Raw genomic sequence first — 18,511 nt, forward strand, 5'->3', positions numbered from 1 at the left:
CTGCTTTCCCACTTCAATCAATATTTTTCCCAGTTTCACACGACACTGCCCCACTTTGTAATTCTACTTTCCTACTGTGAACTCTGGAGATAAATGCACGTCTTCCTGTGCAATGCAAGCCAAGTGGCGTTGCTGGATAGACGGCCGACTCACCTTGATTCTCTCTCAGAGTTTAAATCTAGCGTCACCCGGAATCATGTCATGCTGTTTAATGTTAAGCACACACGCGAGTCCTCAACTGATACCATGGACGAGTACTTCTCTTTGTCCTTTGTCTCATACACAGATTGAGACTCACACAGTACTCACCACGTGGAAGTACTCGTCTCTAATTTCAAGTCCTGCACACGTAATTTCTTAAATATTTCAACTTATGATACACACGCTATTTCTTAAATATTTCAACTTATTGTACACACGCTAGTAATTCAGCTTAACTTAAGCACACGGAAGTATCTCAACTTATAGCTACACGTGGTTTCATTGTGACCGTTGGTCACTTCCGAAGATTACTACAATCCCCTTAATATTACCTGCCTGACATTTAATTCTCCCCACAAAAGTTCCTGAGAAAGAGAAATTATTAATTCAAACTACTCTTAAATATTCCACATGCATACCATACCTCCACTCTTTCGTCATTACGGAGCACAACAAGAACAGGTCTTAACAGCAGAAGATCCAGCGGCAGAGTGCTGAAACATGGCCGTATTCACGTTCTCTCGCACCTCTGTCGAAGTGGGAGAAGCACCTTGCTACCTTATTGGTCAGCCACATTTCAGACGCTCAAAGCTCTGGTAACTTTCATCTCTTTGGTCCCACCAAAGGTGGCCAAAGGATCGACTCAAAGATGATCATATATCCACATTCACTATCTGCGGTTAGCAGACGACCATACATTCGTTCATTTCACAGATCTCACCAAACTGGATGTAGGGATTTACTTTGTGGGAGTGCACATGCGATCAATTACATAAATAAATTGTCATTCTTTCCCACACTGGTATCCGGCTTCGCTGCATTAATTGAAACTGAGTTATTTTTACACAAAAAATGTGTTGTTCTGACAAGAATAATGAAGTATTTTGTACCTATTTTCAATGTCGGGCGGTACTGTACCCTTTCACCACCGGCTACCCATGCAGAAAAAAATGGCACGGTACTATCCTTGCAATGCGAGGGTAGTTCCGAACATTTTTTTAAGAAAACTGTATTAGAACAAACGTAGCAAGTTATCAGAATAACCAGGAGGAGACCTTAGCCCCTGGTGGGAAATTATGAGAGGCTCCCACTTTGCCTTACTCATACTGTGGCATCAAGGAGTCAGGCCTGCAAGATGAGTGGTTTGCCAAGCGAGTGGATTCTTCCTTAATTTATCGAGTAACATGAATTCTCGTATCTTACTATTTAGTTACAAATTATCCTTCTGTATGAATAATACGCAACGGAAACGCATATCTGACTATCAGTGATTTACAGAACTCTGACTGTACACTACGCACTGGCAATACCACATTTTCTTTTTGTCTTCTATTTAACGGCTTTTATTAACACGTGGCCATCCCACTGAATATGAATGGCGCACACATTATAAATTCGGGACATTATGACAACATGCAATTCAATGGAAAAGGCCACCAATCTTTTTCTTTTCACTATCTTATTTATTCCTAAACAAACAAATTCTATAACCTACACAATATCACATGAGAAATTCCGCCCAGTGGGCCTGGCTTTACATTAGCGAATCTCTATATTATGGTCTCGTAATTTATTTAACGCTACAGTGCACTTTCTGGATAGGATGGTGGATCTTTTACTATACCTCACACTTCGACTCTCACAATCATCACGAAACTTTCCTCCAGATCGAGCGATGCAGAAGGAACAAGCATAACCCACAAATCTTTAGGAACTACCTTGCTACTCCCCCATGCAAACCACACATACCCAAATTACATGACATACACCACACAACAATATGAAATACTACACAAAGAATGGTTACAACATTATCACTTTCTGCTTTCCCACTTCAATCAATATTTTTCCCAGTTTCACACGACACTGCCCCACTTTGTAATTCTACTTTCCTACTGTGAACTCTGGAGATAAATGCACGTCTTCCTGTGCAATGCAAGCCAAGTGGCGTTGCTGGATAGACGGCCGACTCACCTTGATTCTCTCTCAGAGTTTAAATCTAGCGTCACCCGGAATCATGTCATGCTGTTTAATGTTAAGCACACACGCGAGTCCTCAACTGATACCATGGACGAGTACTTCTCTTTGTCCTTTGTCTCATACACAGATTGAGACTCACACAGTACTCACCACGTGGAAGTACTCGTCTCTAATTTCAAGTCCTGCACACGTAATTTCTTAAATATTTCAACTTATGATACACACGCTATTTCTTAAATATTTCAACTTATTGTACACACGCTAGTAATTCAGCTTAACTTAAGCACACGGAAGTATCTCAACTTATAGCTACACGTGGTTTCATTGTGACCGTTGGTCACTTCCGAAGATTACTACAATCCCCTTAATATTACCTGCCTGACATTTAATTCTCCCCACAAAAGTTCCTGAGAAAGAGAAATTATTAATTCAAACTACTCTTAAATATTCCACATGCATACCATACCTCCACTCTTTCGTCATTACGGAGCACAACAAGAACAGGTCTTAACAGCAGAAGATCCAGCGGCAGAGTGCTGAAACATGGCCGTATTCACGTTCTCTCACACCTCTGTCGAAGTGGGAGAAGCACCTTGCTACCTTATTGGTCAGCCACATTTCAGACGCTCAAAGCTCTGGTAACTTTCATCTCTTTGGTCCCACCAAAGGTGGCCAAAGGATCGACTCAAAGATGATCATATATCCACATTCACTATCTGCGGTTAGCAGACGACCATACATTCGTTCATTTCACAGATCTCACCAAACTGGATGTAGGGATTTACTTTGTGGGAGTGCACATGCGATCAATTACATAAATAAATTGTCATTCTTTCCCACACTGGTATCCGGCTTCGCTGCATTAATTGAAACTGAGTTATTTTTACACAAAAAATGTGTTGTTCTGACAAGAATAATGAAGTATTTTGTACCTATTTTCAATGTCGGGCGGTACTGTACCCTTTCACCACCGGCTACCCATGAAGAAAAAAATGGCACGGTACTATCCTTGCAATGCGAGGGTAGTTCCGAACATTTTTTTAAGAAAACTGTATTAGAACAAACGTAGCAAGTTATCAGAATAACCAGGAGGAGACCTTAGCCCCTGGTGGGAAATTATGAGAGGCTCCCACTTTGCCTTACTCATACTGTGGCATCAAGGAGTCAGGCCTGCAAGATGAGTGGTTTGCCAAGCGAGTGGATTCTTCCTTAATTTATCGAGTAACATGAATTCTCGTATCTTACTATTTAGTTACAAATTATCCTTCTGTATGAATAATACGCAACGGAAACGCATATCTGACTATCAGTGATTTACAGAACTCTGACTGTACACTACGCACTGGCAATACCACATTTTCTTTTTGTCTTTTATTTAACGGCTTTTATTAACACGTGGCCATCCCACTGAATATGAATGGCGCACACATTATAAATTCGGGACATTATGACAACATGCAATTCAATGGAAAAGGCCACCAATCTTTTTCTTTTCACTATCTTATTTATTCCTAAACAAACAAATTCTATAACCTACACAATATCACATGAGAAATTCCGCCCAGTGGGCCTGGCTTTACATTAGCGAATCTCTATATTATGGTCTCGTAATTTATTTAACGCTACAGTGCACTTTCTGGATAGGATGGTGGATCTTTTACTATACCTCACACTTCGACTCTCACAATCATCACGAAACTTTCCTCCAGATCGAGCGATGCAGAAGGAACAAGCATAACCCACAAATCTTTAGGAACTACCTTGCTACTCCCCCATGCAAACCACACATACCCAAATTACATGACATACACCACACAACAATATGAAATACTACACAAAGAATGGTTACAACATTATCACTTTCTGCTTTCCCACTTCAATCAATATTTTTCCCAGTTTCACACGACACTGCCCCACTTTGTAATTCTACTTTCCTACTGTGAACTCTGGAGATAAATGCACGTCTTCCTGTGCAATGCAAGCCAAGTGGCGTTGCTGGATAGACGGCCGACTCACCTTGATTCTCTCTCAGAGTTTAAATCTAGCGTCACCCGGAATCATGTCATGCTGTTTAATGTTAAGCACACACGCGAGTCCTCAACTGATAGCATGGACGAGTACTTCTCTTTGTCCTTTGTCTCATACACAGATTGAGACTCACACAGTACTCACCACGTGGAAGTACTCGTCTCTAATTTCAAGTCCTGCACACGTAATTTCTTAAATATTTCAACTTATGATACACACGCTATTTCTTAAATATTTCAACTTATTGTACACACGCTAGTAATTCAGCTTAACTTAAGCACACGGAAGTATCTCAACTTATAGCTACACGTGGTTTCATTGTGACCGTTGGTCACTTCCGAAGATTACTACAATCCCCTTAATATTACCTGCCTGACATTTAATTCTCCCCACAAAAGTTCCTGAGAAAGAGAAATTATTAATTCAAACTACTCTTAAATATTCCACATGCATACCATACCTCCACTCTTTCGTCATTACGGAGCACAACAAGAACAGGTCTTAACGGCAGAAGATCCAGCGGCAGAGTGCCGAAATAAGGCCGTTCTCTAGGTCATCTCGCACCTCTGTCGAGGTGGGGGAAGCACCTTGCCACCGTATTGGTCAACCACATTTCAGGCGCTCAAAGCTCTGGTAAATTTTTCATGTCTTTGGTCCCACCAAAGGTGGCCAAAGGATCGACTCAAAGATGATCATATATCCACATTCACTATCTGTGGTTAGCAGACGACCATACATTCATTCATTTCACAGATCTCACCAAACTGGATGTAGGGATTTACTTTGTGGGAGTGCACATGTGATCAATTAAATAAATAAATTGTCATTCTTTCCCACACTGGTATCCGGCTTCGCTGCATTAATTGAAATTGAGTTATTTTTACACAAAAAATGTGTTGTTCTGACAAGAATAATGAAGTATTTTGTACCTATTTTCAATGTCGGGCGGTACTGTACCCTTTCATCACCGGCTACCCATGCAGAAAAAAATGGCACGGTACTATCCTTGCAATGCGAGGGTAGTTCCGAACATTTTTTTAAGAAAACTGTATTGGAACAAACGTAGCAAGTTATCAAAATAACCAGGAGGAGACCTTAGCCCCTGGTGACCTCAAATTGACGACCAAATGTTGTTACTTTACCAAATTATTGACAGTTGTTGCATTATTGTACTCTCCACAATCCGGAGTAACGTACACATATAAATTTATAACAATCCACATGACAAATAAAACATCACATCATAGAAATAAAAAAAATAATGCTGAGATAAAAATTTGCTTAGTTACTGGGATCTCCGTTATTTTTAGGAGTAATCCAAACTTCAATAATTCTGAAACAAATGAAAAATACTAATTGTACTCATGAAATTTTAAATAGCTGACCGTCCAAACACAGAACAAGTAATCTGACATTCATAAATTGCGTTGTAATAATCTTTACACGGCAATGTCTAAATACAAAACTAAATCAGCAAAAGAAAAAGTTTCGCACACTAGTTGCACGTAGAATGTTAAGCTCCATACCATTACTCTAAAATATACCTCAAACCTACAGAGAAATAAAACTGAGAAGAAAAACAATGAAATATACCACAAGTTACATACTGGTTACGTAATATAGTTCGTCTAAGACATCATGTCATACCTCATTAACTATCATCACCTAAGCAATTGCCACAACTACTCGACAGTGAGTTTAACCTTATCCTCATCCACCAGTACAAATACCTGCTGCTGAGCCAGTCAGTCGATCAACTTTGATCAATACACGCAGTAAATGGTTTAGCAATAAGTGCTTGAATCCACCAGTAGCTCTCTTATCTTACTCTACTGCTTATTTCTCTGTTGTCACACATTTAGACGACCAGAACTTGCATTTTTTTACTAGCCTTCGTTACAATTTAATGTGAAATATCACCACTGTGATAATAAAATAAGTGGCTTCAGTCAACACACCAACAAGATCATTACTGTCCACGACATCAAAATGCATCAATTAATTCCGATATTTGTTGTGCAATGCAAACCCTTGTCCCCTGTGACAACCTTACTGATCAATACTACAAGAGCCGCTACGTTAGTATTACGCCACTGGCTGATAATTAAAGCATTTCTAATAAACATGCTACGTGAACTTGATAACCCAGAACAAACCAAAAAACAAACACTAACTATTCTAAACACAAATGTTAATGAAATACAATTACACTTGCTGTCCCTTCAGGAATTAAACATATAAAAAAAACATTTACACAATTACAAATACATTATTCCCTATCTTGCGAGTCACATGGGAACATTTCATTCTGTGATTTTCTTGGGGTAAAAAAAAATTGCTGATAGTTTTCCTAGAAACACTGTCTCGGTGTCAAAGCTCTCCCATGGTTACCCGGACGAAAGTCTTTGAGTCACTCAAATCGGCATTTTGAACACGCACTGAACAGTAAACTGTATCTCACATTAAACACAAATGTCATAGTCACTCTCAGCGCACCATCCACACGAATCTGGTTGTCCAGAAATGGCCCTACAACTACTATTACCCACGGTTCTGTCCTTTCAGTTCATGGTGTAATTAAAAGTCGTAAGTTCTAACAAACAGCACTTATTCCCGCGCCAATTCAAGAAATGTCTCCTACTACAGACACAAATGTCAATGTCCCACTCTAGTTTCTTGCGTAATTACAATAATTAGTCACCAAACGACAACTGTCCTCTTCAAGAATACCACATGCAATTCACAAAGCACACTTAACAAGTCACTGCCAAAAGTTTATGGATCCTACCGTTCAGTAGTCAAGACAAAACAAAACGATCGTCCTGTCTGCTAAAGACAAAATCTTTTCCACCACTCACAACGTGGAAACCCCAGTCCTTCACTTTCCACCTTATGGAGACGTAACGAGCAGTCATCTTGTTTCACAGCTCCACAGTCCAATACTAGTTAATAGTTGCTGGTAACAAATGCCCGCCAGGCTCTGCCGCACGTCGCCCATTCTGCCGTGGCGCCGCTGCGCGCGCCGTTGAGCGGAAGAAACCACCCGCTGTTGCCTCCGCGGGATACTTTCCCCAGTCGTAAGGGTGGCGGAACTTATGAATGGCCAGTGGTACACGCGTGTCGCCCCAGGCCGTTGACCTGCTGTAGCGGGCGCGTGGAGTGTACCTCAACCGGCAGTGGAGTGGGGAGTGCCGCGGCTCTGTCGCCCGTCGCCATGGCAACGTCAGCTCAGCCCGCTAGCGGTATGGGCGTTACGACACCCAATCAGTCAGAGCCTTCCGTGCATCTCGCAACATTACAGACAAAAGGATATTCTTACATTATTTAAATACTCATTGATTACATGATTGATCTATTAGATACATTGGTAATAAAAGAATCTTTGTTCTAAAAAACATAAAATTATACACCCTAGTTTTCTACACATACAACATACAGCCCACACTTGTGCTATTGATTGTACCTGTCGTCCCTCATACAAAACATGAAAGTGTAAAATAAAACAAAAGGAATAATAAGCAATCTATACTGCTCATAATTACAATATAAAATAGTAGGCTACTCTAACATTCTATCACAGCGAAAATATTAGAAACAGTTTATTCTAAACTACAATATACAATTAACTTTTGTGCTTGTGACAGACTGAAATTAAAACCCCTTGAAAGTGTTCTAACAAAAAATGAGAAAATAATCTACACAGCTCACTATTACCTACCACATGTTATTAAATATTAAACTACTTTAACATCCTAACACAATAAATATTTTAGAAACTGGTGACTCTAAATCTACAACATACAATGCACCTTTGTGCTCGTGACAGACTGAAATCAGTATCTCTTTACTTATTTTACATTTTATTATATATAACAACATTTCTAGGACATGTATTAATCATCCACATGATGTCAGATCCTGACCTGCCATCGAGGTTCATCCAAATCAAACAATACATAATAATGTTTTGGTTACGAATCGGTAGCATCCCCTTTACAGGAGTGTGCGCATTGATCACACTACTCTACGACTCTCACTCACCAGACATCACATTTTCCCTCTCATTCAATCCATTGATACACTAACAGAATAGGTCTAGAAGTCAGCTAACCTTAACACCACCACTCTCACGACAACATACCATACCTTTGCTCCCTTATACTCATAACACCACCACACTCACGACAACATACCATACCTTTGCTCCCTTATACTCAACCACATAACACATGAAGCTGTTTCGGAGATAGCATTCCAGTCTCCGAATTCGTCCTTTCACTTTGGCACCTCTCTCCATCGGCTTACCTCCGCATTCGCTTTACCCATTAATCATTCTGCTAAACACCAACTTAGAATTGCGACATTTCATCTAAGAACAAAAAATACACAAATTATTCAACCTGCAAAATAACTGTACACATTATTGGTACCGTTTTGATTAGTTATACTGGTACCAGGCTCCAACAACAACAAAAAATATTATTTTTGCCAAATCGCAAATGTTGTGCTAAGAATTAGATCTACACTTATATTACATCTTACGTCAGTATTCCACAACGTTCACCATCCGGATCTCATACTCCCTTTATGTCCTTTCACATTGTGCAGTTGTCCTCATCTCTTCATTCGTATTTCGGCTCTCCGTCCGTCCATTACTCCATCATTTCCTGGTCTTCCTTCGCCATTGGCATCAATCTCTATTGCAGCATACACAGGCCTCTCTGTACCATACATCTAAGACATCTCCACATTATTAATTGGTTCAAATGGCTCTGAGCACTATGGGACTCAACTGCTGTGGTCATCAGTCCCCTAGAACTTAGAACTAATTAAACCTAACTAACCTAATGACATCACACACATCCATGCCCGAGGCAGGATTCGAACCTGCGACCGTAGCAGCAGCGCGGCTCCGGACTGGAGCGCCTAGAAACGCACGACCACCGCGGCCGGCCATTATTAATTCTACTCACCTTTATTTACCACTGTTTCATCACGTCGAATCTTTCTTTGTTAATCATACTGCTTCACGTCGCTTCTTTCCTTAAATATCACCTTTATCCACTACTATTTATCACGTCGCTTCTCTATCTACCATCTTTATTCACTCATAAATCATCACGTCGTTTCTGCTTGATCCTTATTCATACGACAAAAAATACGTACATACACCACTCTGTCGACTCCTGTTCATGACTCATTCGACCAGTCTATTCCGTCACACTTCCTGACATCCCGCCTGAAAATTCTTATGTTCGATTTGACCCTGCACAACGTTACACATCACAAATAAATACACTGACTATCTACCATAAATTTCCTACCTTAGATCTATCCTTAACTTTTCCATAATTTGATGTTAGAAATGTGATGAAGCCCACGAGACTGTTTTCCCTTGATCGTCTCAATCAGTACAGCATTTTCATGGACAATCCGCCTCACTCTGAATGGTCCACTGTACACAGTAAAGAATTCGCTAGTTAGGAGTCGTGCTTACACGAAAATTAAATGTGTGCAGAGAATATACAAGCTGGGAGAAATGGGCAACCCAAGTGTTAGAAACTTAGGTGCTAGTGGCCTCTTTCCCTAACACCAGATTCCGAACAACCATACACAGCACTTCATTATAACTGTCACCACGACAATGACATACTATAGATCAGATGGCATCTAATTAAAAACTTCGATCACAATGTTTACTTCTGACATTACGTGTTTAGCACCTGCCATAGTCAAATCGCACTAATTAAACTAGACTCATTGGCAATAGTACATAACATTTTAGCAACTGGTTTCTTTGAGGAAACAGTCCTTTTACTTTAGTGTTCCATATAAAACTTTGCAAATTTTGCTCTGAGAGACCAGCCTAACAGATGCCATTACTGGTGTTTTATTCTCTGTTCAGAAGTATGGTATTCGCATTCCTACATATCAGTAGAGTATGTCTGCTACATAGACAATTTTCAGTGCCAGCTGCATGTGTTTTAAGGCAAGATGCTAAGGGCTGATATGTTGGATTAGTTTCTCCTATCCTTCAATCTATTACGACAAGAATGAAATGCCAGGATTCCATGCTCTCCTGTCATTCTGATAGTTTCCGCCGTTCCTATCCTCGACACTAACTGACCTATGAGTCGCGTTTCCGTTCACAATATTGCTCTCATCACCCAGTTCCTGTGACAATTGTTCAAATGACGCAGAATCGTCTACGCCTCTGCCTGCCATCACTATACCTCTGCGCAATTTCACTGGCAACTTCGTTATACAGATCCTAAAGAGCTCCCCAGGTTCGTATGGCACATCCAAATACCTATTTCGTCTCAGCATTTCCGGATAGCACGACACTGGATCTCTTATACCACCTTCGCTACAATTTCGCATCATCAATATGCTTTGCTTAACCTGGTCCTGCTTACTTTTCGACCAGAATTCATTTAAATAGCTACTACAGTCTTTAATGTCTTCCTGCATTTTCGCTCTAGCCTCGTCCCTCAAATAGTTACACACAAACTTCATTTTGAGGAGCGGTCCCCACCATTCAGGTAATGAATCTTGAAATTGAGACAGCCACAGACATGGATGTTGATAGTTATCAGGATCTGGAAAGCAAGTGAACTTTTGTACCGACACGAAGTGCCTCCTACATTCTTCTTCCGCATTTATGTTTTCCGACCTTGGGCTATACCCAGTTGGGTTTGCCACCTGTTTTATCCTACACAACCGTTCTTCTGACTCTCTGAGTTCGTCTTCCTCTTTATGCCTATTTTCTTTTTTTGAATTTATCTATCTGGTGGTGTGTCACCTCCGCTACTGCATGCTAATTGCAACTGTGCTAGTTCTTCCCCATGTTTCCTAATTATTTCTAATTGCGCCTCTTTAAACTGTAATAGTGATTGTATCTCTTCCAGCTCGGCATAAGACCCTCGCTGCGTACTGTCAGAGCCTGTCTCGCCTCTTATACTGACCTTTTTTACATCTGCAGTAATTGTATTCATTCTGACCACTACCTCCGCAACTTCATCCCTGTATTTATTTAGCGCCACTTCCTGCCGGGTGACTTGAGCTTCCACGCTGTCTAATGCCCCTTGTTTATCTGCAAGTAAGTCCTCCACTATCTCTTTGATTCGCTCATCCGGCAACACGTCCCTACGTTCTGTAATATCGCTCTCTATTGCACTTATTCGTCCCTCCAAATTATTGGCTTTTTCTTTCACGGCGTCACATACTTGCTTCAAAACACCCAGATTCTTCTCCCCCTCGTCTAACCGATTATTAACTGCGGACAGACGCTCATCGATAACTGCGTGTAGCTTCCTCATTGCCTCTTTATTTCCCTTATCCATTACCTCCAGTCTTTCCTTATTTGCTTCCAATCTTTCCTTAGTTGCTTCAAATCTTTCCTTATTCTCCCTATCTCTCTCCTTATTCTCCCTATCTCTCTCCTTATTATCTCTATTCATCGCTTCCACCATTTCCTTAAACTCCCTATCCATCTTCTGTAGAAACTGCAGTATCACATTGTCATTTGCTACTTTCGACGCGCTCACCTCGTTCGCCTGAGAAACGGTAGCTTCGCTAAGGGTAGCTTCACTTTCACTGCATACCTGACCTAGTCCCAGCTCGCTCGCGTCGTCGGGAAAAGCCCGCGTTTGTGGACAAAGCCCGCCGCATAAAGTATCCCCTTGCAGCGGTCCACTGAACAATTCAGCCCCTTTTGAGTGTTTGTCTTTCTCGCTCATTAACCCATGGTCAACAGCTACTTCCCGCTGCACTGCTACGTTCGCCCCAGAATCGCTATTCTCCATGGTGGCTACACTTTTCGACTGCGACCTAGTTACTACGGACATTACGCAAAAAGAATTATACAACGATCTTCCAGCCGTGGACGATATAGCAATTAATTTCATAAAAAAATAAAAGATCCTCACCAATCCAGAAAGAAATTGCAAACAAAACAAAAAAATTTACTTCTTAGTGCTATCACAATACATTCCATAAAGAAAATCTTAACAGCAAACCCTAACAGCAAAATATCCTGGCAAAATATCATGGAAGAAAAATATCCTGGCAAAATATATCCTGGCAAAACCATCCTGGCAACAAAATATCCTGGCAAAAAAAATTCTGGCAAAGTATCCTGGCAAAACTATCCTGGCAAAATATATCCTGGCAAAAAATATCGTGGCAGGGTCGAAATTATGAGAGGCACCCACTTGCCTTACTCATACTGTGGCATCAAGCAGTCAGGCCTGCAAGATGAGTGGTTTGCCAAGCGAGTGGATTCTTCCTTAATTTATCGAGTAACATGAATTCTCGTATCTTACTATTTAGTTACAAATTATCCTTCTGTATGAATAATACGCAACGGAAACGCATATCTGACTATCAGTGATTTACAGAACTCTGATTGTACACTACGCACTGGCAATACCACATTTTCTTTTTGTCTTTTATTTAACGGCTTTTATTAACACGTGGCCATCCCACTGAATATGAATGGCGCACACATTATAAATTCGGGACATTATGACAACATGCAATTCAATGGAAAAGGCCACCAATCTTTTTCCTTTCACTATCTTATTTATTCCTAAACACACAAATTCTATAACCTACACAATATCACATGAGAAATTCCGCCCAGTGGGCCTGGCTTTACATTAGTGAATCTCTATATTATGGTCTCGTAATTTATTTAACGCTACAGTGCACTTTCTGGATAGGATGGTGGATCTTTTATTATACCTCACACTTCGACTCTCACAATCATCACGAAACTTTCCTCCAGATCGAGCGATGCAGAAGGAACAAGCATAACCCACAAATCTTTTGAAACTACCTTGCTACTCCCCCATGCAAACCACACATACCCAAATTACATGACATATACCACAAAACAATATGAAATACTACACAAAGAATGGTTACAACATTATCACTTTCTGCTTTCCCACTTCAATCAATATTTTTCCCAGTTTCACACGACACTGCCCCACTTTGTAATTCTACTTTCCTACTGTGAACTCTGGAGATAAATGCACGTCTTCCTGTGCAATGCAAGCCAAGTGGCGTTGCTGGATAGACGGCCGACTCACCTTGATTCTCTCTCAGAGTTTAAATCTAGCGTCACCCGGAATCATGTCATGCTGTTTAATGTTAAGCACACACGCGAGTCCTCAACTGATACCATGGACGAGTACTTCTCTTTGTCCTTTGTCTCATACACAGATTGAGACTCACACAGTACTCACCACGTGGAAGTACTCGTCTCTAATTTCAAGTCCTGCACACGTAATTTCTTAAATATTTCAACTTATGATACACACGCTATTTCTTAAATATTTCAACTTATTGTACACACGCTAGTAATTCAGCTTAACTTAAGCACACGGAAGTATCTCAACTTATAGCTACACGTGGTTTCATTGTGACCGTTGGTCACTTCCGAAGATTACTACAATCCCCTTAATATTACCTGCCTGACATTTAATTCTCTCCACAAAAGTTCCTGAGAAAGAGAAATTATTAATTCAAACTACTCTTAAATATTCCACATGCATACCATACCTCCACTCTTTCGTCATTACGGAGCACAACAAGAACAGGTCTTAACAGCAGAAGATCCAGCGGCAGAGTGCTGAAACATGGCCGTATTCACGTTCTCTCGCACCTCTGTCGAAGTGGGAGAAGCACCTTGCTACCTTATTGGTCAGCCACATTTCAGACGCTCAAAGCTCTGGTAACTTTCATCTCTTTGGTCCCACCAAAGGTGGCCAAAGGATCGACTCAAAGATGATCATATATCCACATTCACTATCTGTGGTTAGCAGACGACCATACATTCATTCATTTCACAGATCTCACCAAACTGGATGTAGGGATTTACTTTGTGGGAGTGCACATGTGATCAATTAAATAAATAAATTGTCATTCTTTCCCACACTGGTATCCGGCTTCGCTGCATTAATTGAAATTGAGTTATTTTTACACAAAAAATGTGTTGTTCTGACAAGAATAATGAAGTATTTTGTACCTATTTTTAATGTCGGGCGGTACTGTACCCTTTCACCCTTACTAACCCTCCTATTCCTACCAGTTTCAAAATGAGGAAAAAATACAAATGAAAAACAAAAACAAAACCCAGAATGCATTATTTTAGGAATCGATCACATGTTCTCTGCTCCACAGCCAGATACCTTGATCGCCACGCCAGCGGTGATAACATTTAACAGCGTTTGCCTTATGGGTACATTAGAGATAGTCGTCAAAATTCCTTTCCTGCATTTCTAGGAAAATATCGATTTGTATATCCTATATATGATACTGAAAAATGCTCAGTTTTTAATTATCTATCGATCCCATCAGTTTTTAGCCAATTATACGGCATGTACTTTAGTGGCGGTGTTCTAAAAAACGTGAGAGTACTGACCAAAATATCTTAGTCTTTCGTTGTAAGTTGACACAAGCGAACTGCTAAATATAAGCCAAGTCGTTTGCCCACATCTGAGGCCTTCCATTTATTAGCGGCCTTAGTCATTTGGAGCAAGCGTGGATCCGTGTATCAACAAACGATTTCTAGGCGAGTTTTGTTAATAACAAGCTGAGTAACTCGGTGTTGTCCGCGTATTTCTTTATTACAATCTTCTATTAGTCCATCTACTCCTCCTTCCTCTCTCTGGCCATCTCCTCCTCCTTCTATCTGTCCATGTCCTCCACCCCTATCTGTATGAAATCTCCTCTTCCCTCCCTTCGCCCGTTTCTCCGTTCCAGCTCTCCTCCCCCCCCCTCCTCCCCACTCACCCCTTGTTGCTGCACATTCTTGGCCGTCCGGGCGCATACCGCCCGCAATGCATTCCGATCCTGCTCGCACAACAAGCCACTCCTACAGGAAACCCAGTCGGACAGGCGGTTCTCTGCGTAATTCACAGTAAGGAAGAACTATTTTTTCACCCCCACCCTTATGGAAGAGATGTGGTCTTACCTTCACAGCGCTTCTTTCCATAAAGAAATTGATAAGCGTACCACGTTTGACTGAAATCGACCCAGTGGTTTAGGAGGACAGGTTGAGTATACACACATACATACACACATTTTTATAATATATGGAGATGCAAAACACTTCCAGTTGACAATATTGTGACACCAGTTTCTAATAATGAACAACAGTCGACAGCGGAACAGAACATTTAAATAAAATTTTTGTGCCAATCTGTGATATATAAAATGCGATTTAATAAATCTGTGGCCGGCCGGGGTGGCCTTGCGGTTCTAGGCGCTACAGTCTGGAACCGCGTGACCGCTACGGTCGCAGCTTCGCATCCTGCCTCGGGCATGGATGTGTGTGATGTCCTGCGGTTAGTTACGTTCAAGTAATTCTAAGTTCTAGGGGACTGATGACCTCAGAAGTTAAGTCCCATAGTGCTCAGAGCCATTTGAACCATTTTTGAATAAATCAGTATATCAACGAATATATTCCTCAAATGTACGGAAATACACAGTTTTATGTCAATCTACTATCCCTAGTTTTTTTTAAGTACTGCACGACGATTCGCACATTTTTCCTGAACAATATTATTATTTTCAGTTTCGCATTCTCGCAAAAGGACTGGGCCACTATGGGGTGTGCCCCCTGACAGTGCGAGGCCCATAGTATCTTATATGTGTGCTGTATGTATCAAGCTCCTCTGTCAGGAATAATATTTTGTGATTACATTTGATGGTGTTGCAGCTATTATCAGTTGTAACACTCCGTCTTCAGGCCACGAGTGGCCTACCGAGACCATCCGACCGCCGTGTCATCCTCAGATGAGGTTGCGGATAGGAGGAGCGTGGGTCAGCACACCGCTCTCCCAGTCGTTATGATGGTATTCTTGACCGAAGCCGCTACTATTCGGTCGAGTAGCTCCTCAATTGGCATCACGATGCTGAGTGCACCCCGAAAAATGGCAACAGCACATGGCGGCCTGGATGGTCACCCATTCAAGTGCCGACCACGCCCGACAGCGCTTAACTTCGGTGATCTCACGGGAACCGGTGTATCCACTGCGGCAAGGCCGTTTCCTTATTATCAGTTGAACTAAAAGTAATATATCAGCGTTGTTTATCAATCAACACACGTTAGAACGAGATTTTACTAGGATCCATGTAATATTTCCCAGAATAATTTCGTGTGGCTCAATGGCCTGGTGCATGTCTTTCAAGCGGATGTCACGTGTATGTTTTTAATTCATCCCACTTATCCAACAGCGAAAGGGTACCTACAGTTTAACGTGGCATCCGAACTATGTATCGTTCCTGAGACTCTTCAAATCACTGAGAAGTGAAGGCTGGATTAAAGGCACACTGAAAGTTTCCATGGTCCGAAAGGGATTCGATACCGCTGTCTCACGGTTTCCAGGCGGGCGCTCTGCATCTAGATCTCCATGCCCAGATGTATTTCTTCTACTCATTAAGCATTTCAGAGGGAATTTGACTCGAAATCTGTCATTTTGCCCACTGAAAACGAACTCTGTGTCCAGGACAAGTGTTAGACGCAGCATAAAGTGTGCCCATATGTGCTGAGAAAGTCAGGCAATGGAATAAGTGCCAGAGTGCTTCTGCCAAGATATAAAGACCGCAAAACGAAAACATCCAGGCAGGCACAGTACAAGGAACACAGACATGATGGCAGACCACTGTCGGTACTTGTGGTGTAACATCCGCTGATTTCAGTCACTGTAGAAGATAAAACAAGTGGAAGTACCTTCATAATAAATATCTGTAGAATATTTTTAACTTTCTGCATCTCTGCGGAGTCTTTCACGAAGGTATAGCTGAATAAAAATATCACTGGTTTTGAGCGAACTATGAATAAAATTATGGTACTTTTGATAGCTGTTTCTGTTACCATCATCACGATCAAAACTACGCCGGCCGGTGTGACCGAGCGGTTCTAGGCGCTTCAGTCTGGAACCGCGCGACCGCTACGGTCGCAGGATCGAATCCTGCCTCGGGTATGGATGTGTGTGATGTCCTTAGGTTGGTTAGGTTTAAGTAGTTCTAAGTTCTAGGGGACTGATGACCTCAGAAAAGTCCCGTAGTGCTCAGAGCCATTTGAACCATTTGATCAAAACTACAGTCTCCCAGAACTGCCTCGCCTTGTAAATGGTACATCCAGGCAGCCACAGTACAAGGAACACAGACATGATGACAGACCACTGTCGGTACTCGTGGTGTAACATCCGCTGATTTCAGTCACTGTAGAAGATAAAACAAGTGGAAGTACCTTCATAATAAATATCTGTAGAATATTTTTAACTTTCTGCATCTCTGCGGAGTCTTTCTCGAAGGTATAGCTGAATAAAAATATCACTGGTTTTGAGCGAACTATGAATAAAATTATGGTACTTTTGATAGCTGTTTCTGTTACCATCATCACGATCAAAACTACGCCGGCCGGTGTGACCGAGCGGTTCTAGGCGCTTCAGTCTGGAACCGCGCGACCGCTACGGTCGCAGGATCGAATCCTGCCTCGGGTATGGATGTGTGTGATGTCCTTAGGTTGGTTAGGTTTAAGTAGTTCTAAGTTCTAGGGGACTGATGACCTCAGAAAAGTCCCGTAGTGCTCAGAGCCATTTGAACCATTTGATCAAAACTACAGTCTCCCAGAACTGCCTCGCCTTGTAAATGGTACATCCAGGCAGCCACAGTACAAGGAACACAGACATGATGACAGACCACTGTCGGTACTCGTGGTGTAACATCCGCTGATTTCAGTCACTGTAGAAGATAAAACAAGTGGAAGTACCTTCATAATAAATATCTGTAGAATATTTTTAACTTTCTGCATCTCTGCGGAGTCTTTCACGAAGGTATAGCTGAATAAAAATATCACTGGTTTTGAGCGAACTATGAATAAAATTATGGTACTTTTGATAGCTGTTTCTGTTACCATCATCACGATCAAAACTACGCCGGCCGGTGTGACCGAGCGGTTCTAGGCGCTTCAGTCTGGAACCGCGCGACCGCTACGGTCGCAGGATCGAATCCTGCCTCGGGTATGGATGTGTGTGATGTCCTTAGGTTGGTTAGGTTTAAGTAGTTCTAAGTTCTAGGGGACTGATGACCTCAGAAAAGTCCCGTAGTGCTCAGAGCCATTTGAACCATTTGATCAAAACTACAGTCTCCCAGAACTGCCTCGCCTTGTAAATGGTACATCCAGGCAGCCACAGTACAAGGAACACAGACATGATGACAGACCACTGTCGGTACTCGTGGTGTAACATCCGCTGATTTCAGTCACTGTAGAAGATAAAACAAGTGG

At 41.6% G+C, this 18,511-nt stretch overlaps 1 pseudogene; it reads right to left on the reverse strand.

Annotated features, from left to right (window-relative positions):
- Nucleotides 1–16,152: 16,152 nt before the first annotated feature.
- Nucleotides 16,153–16,270, reverse strand: LOC126261168 (5S ribosomal RNA; annotated as a pseudogene).
- Nucleotides 16,271–18,511: the final 2,241 nt, after the last annotated feature.

The sequence above is a fragment of the Schistocerca nitens genome, chromosome 5, assembly GCF_023898315.1.
Source record: "Schistocerca nitens isolate TAMUIC-IGC-003100 chromosome 5, iqSchNite1.1, whole genome shotgun sequence".
Taxonomy (NCBI): Eukaryota; Metazoa; Arthropoda; class Insecta; order Orthoptera; family Acrididae; genus Schistocerca; species Schistocerca nitens.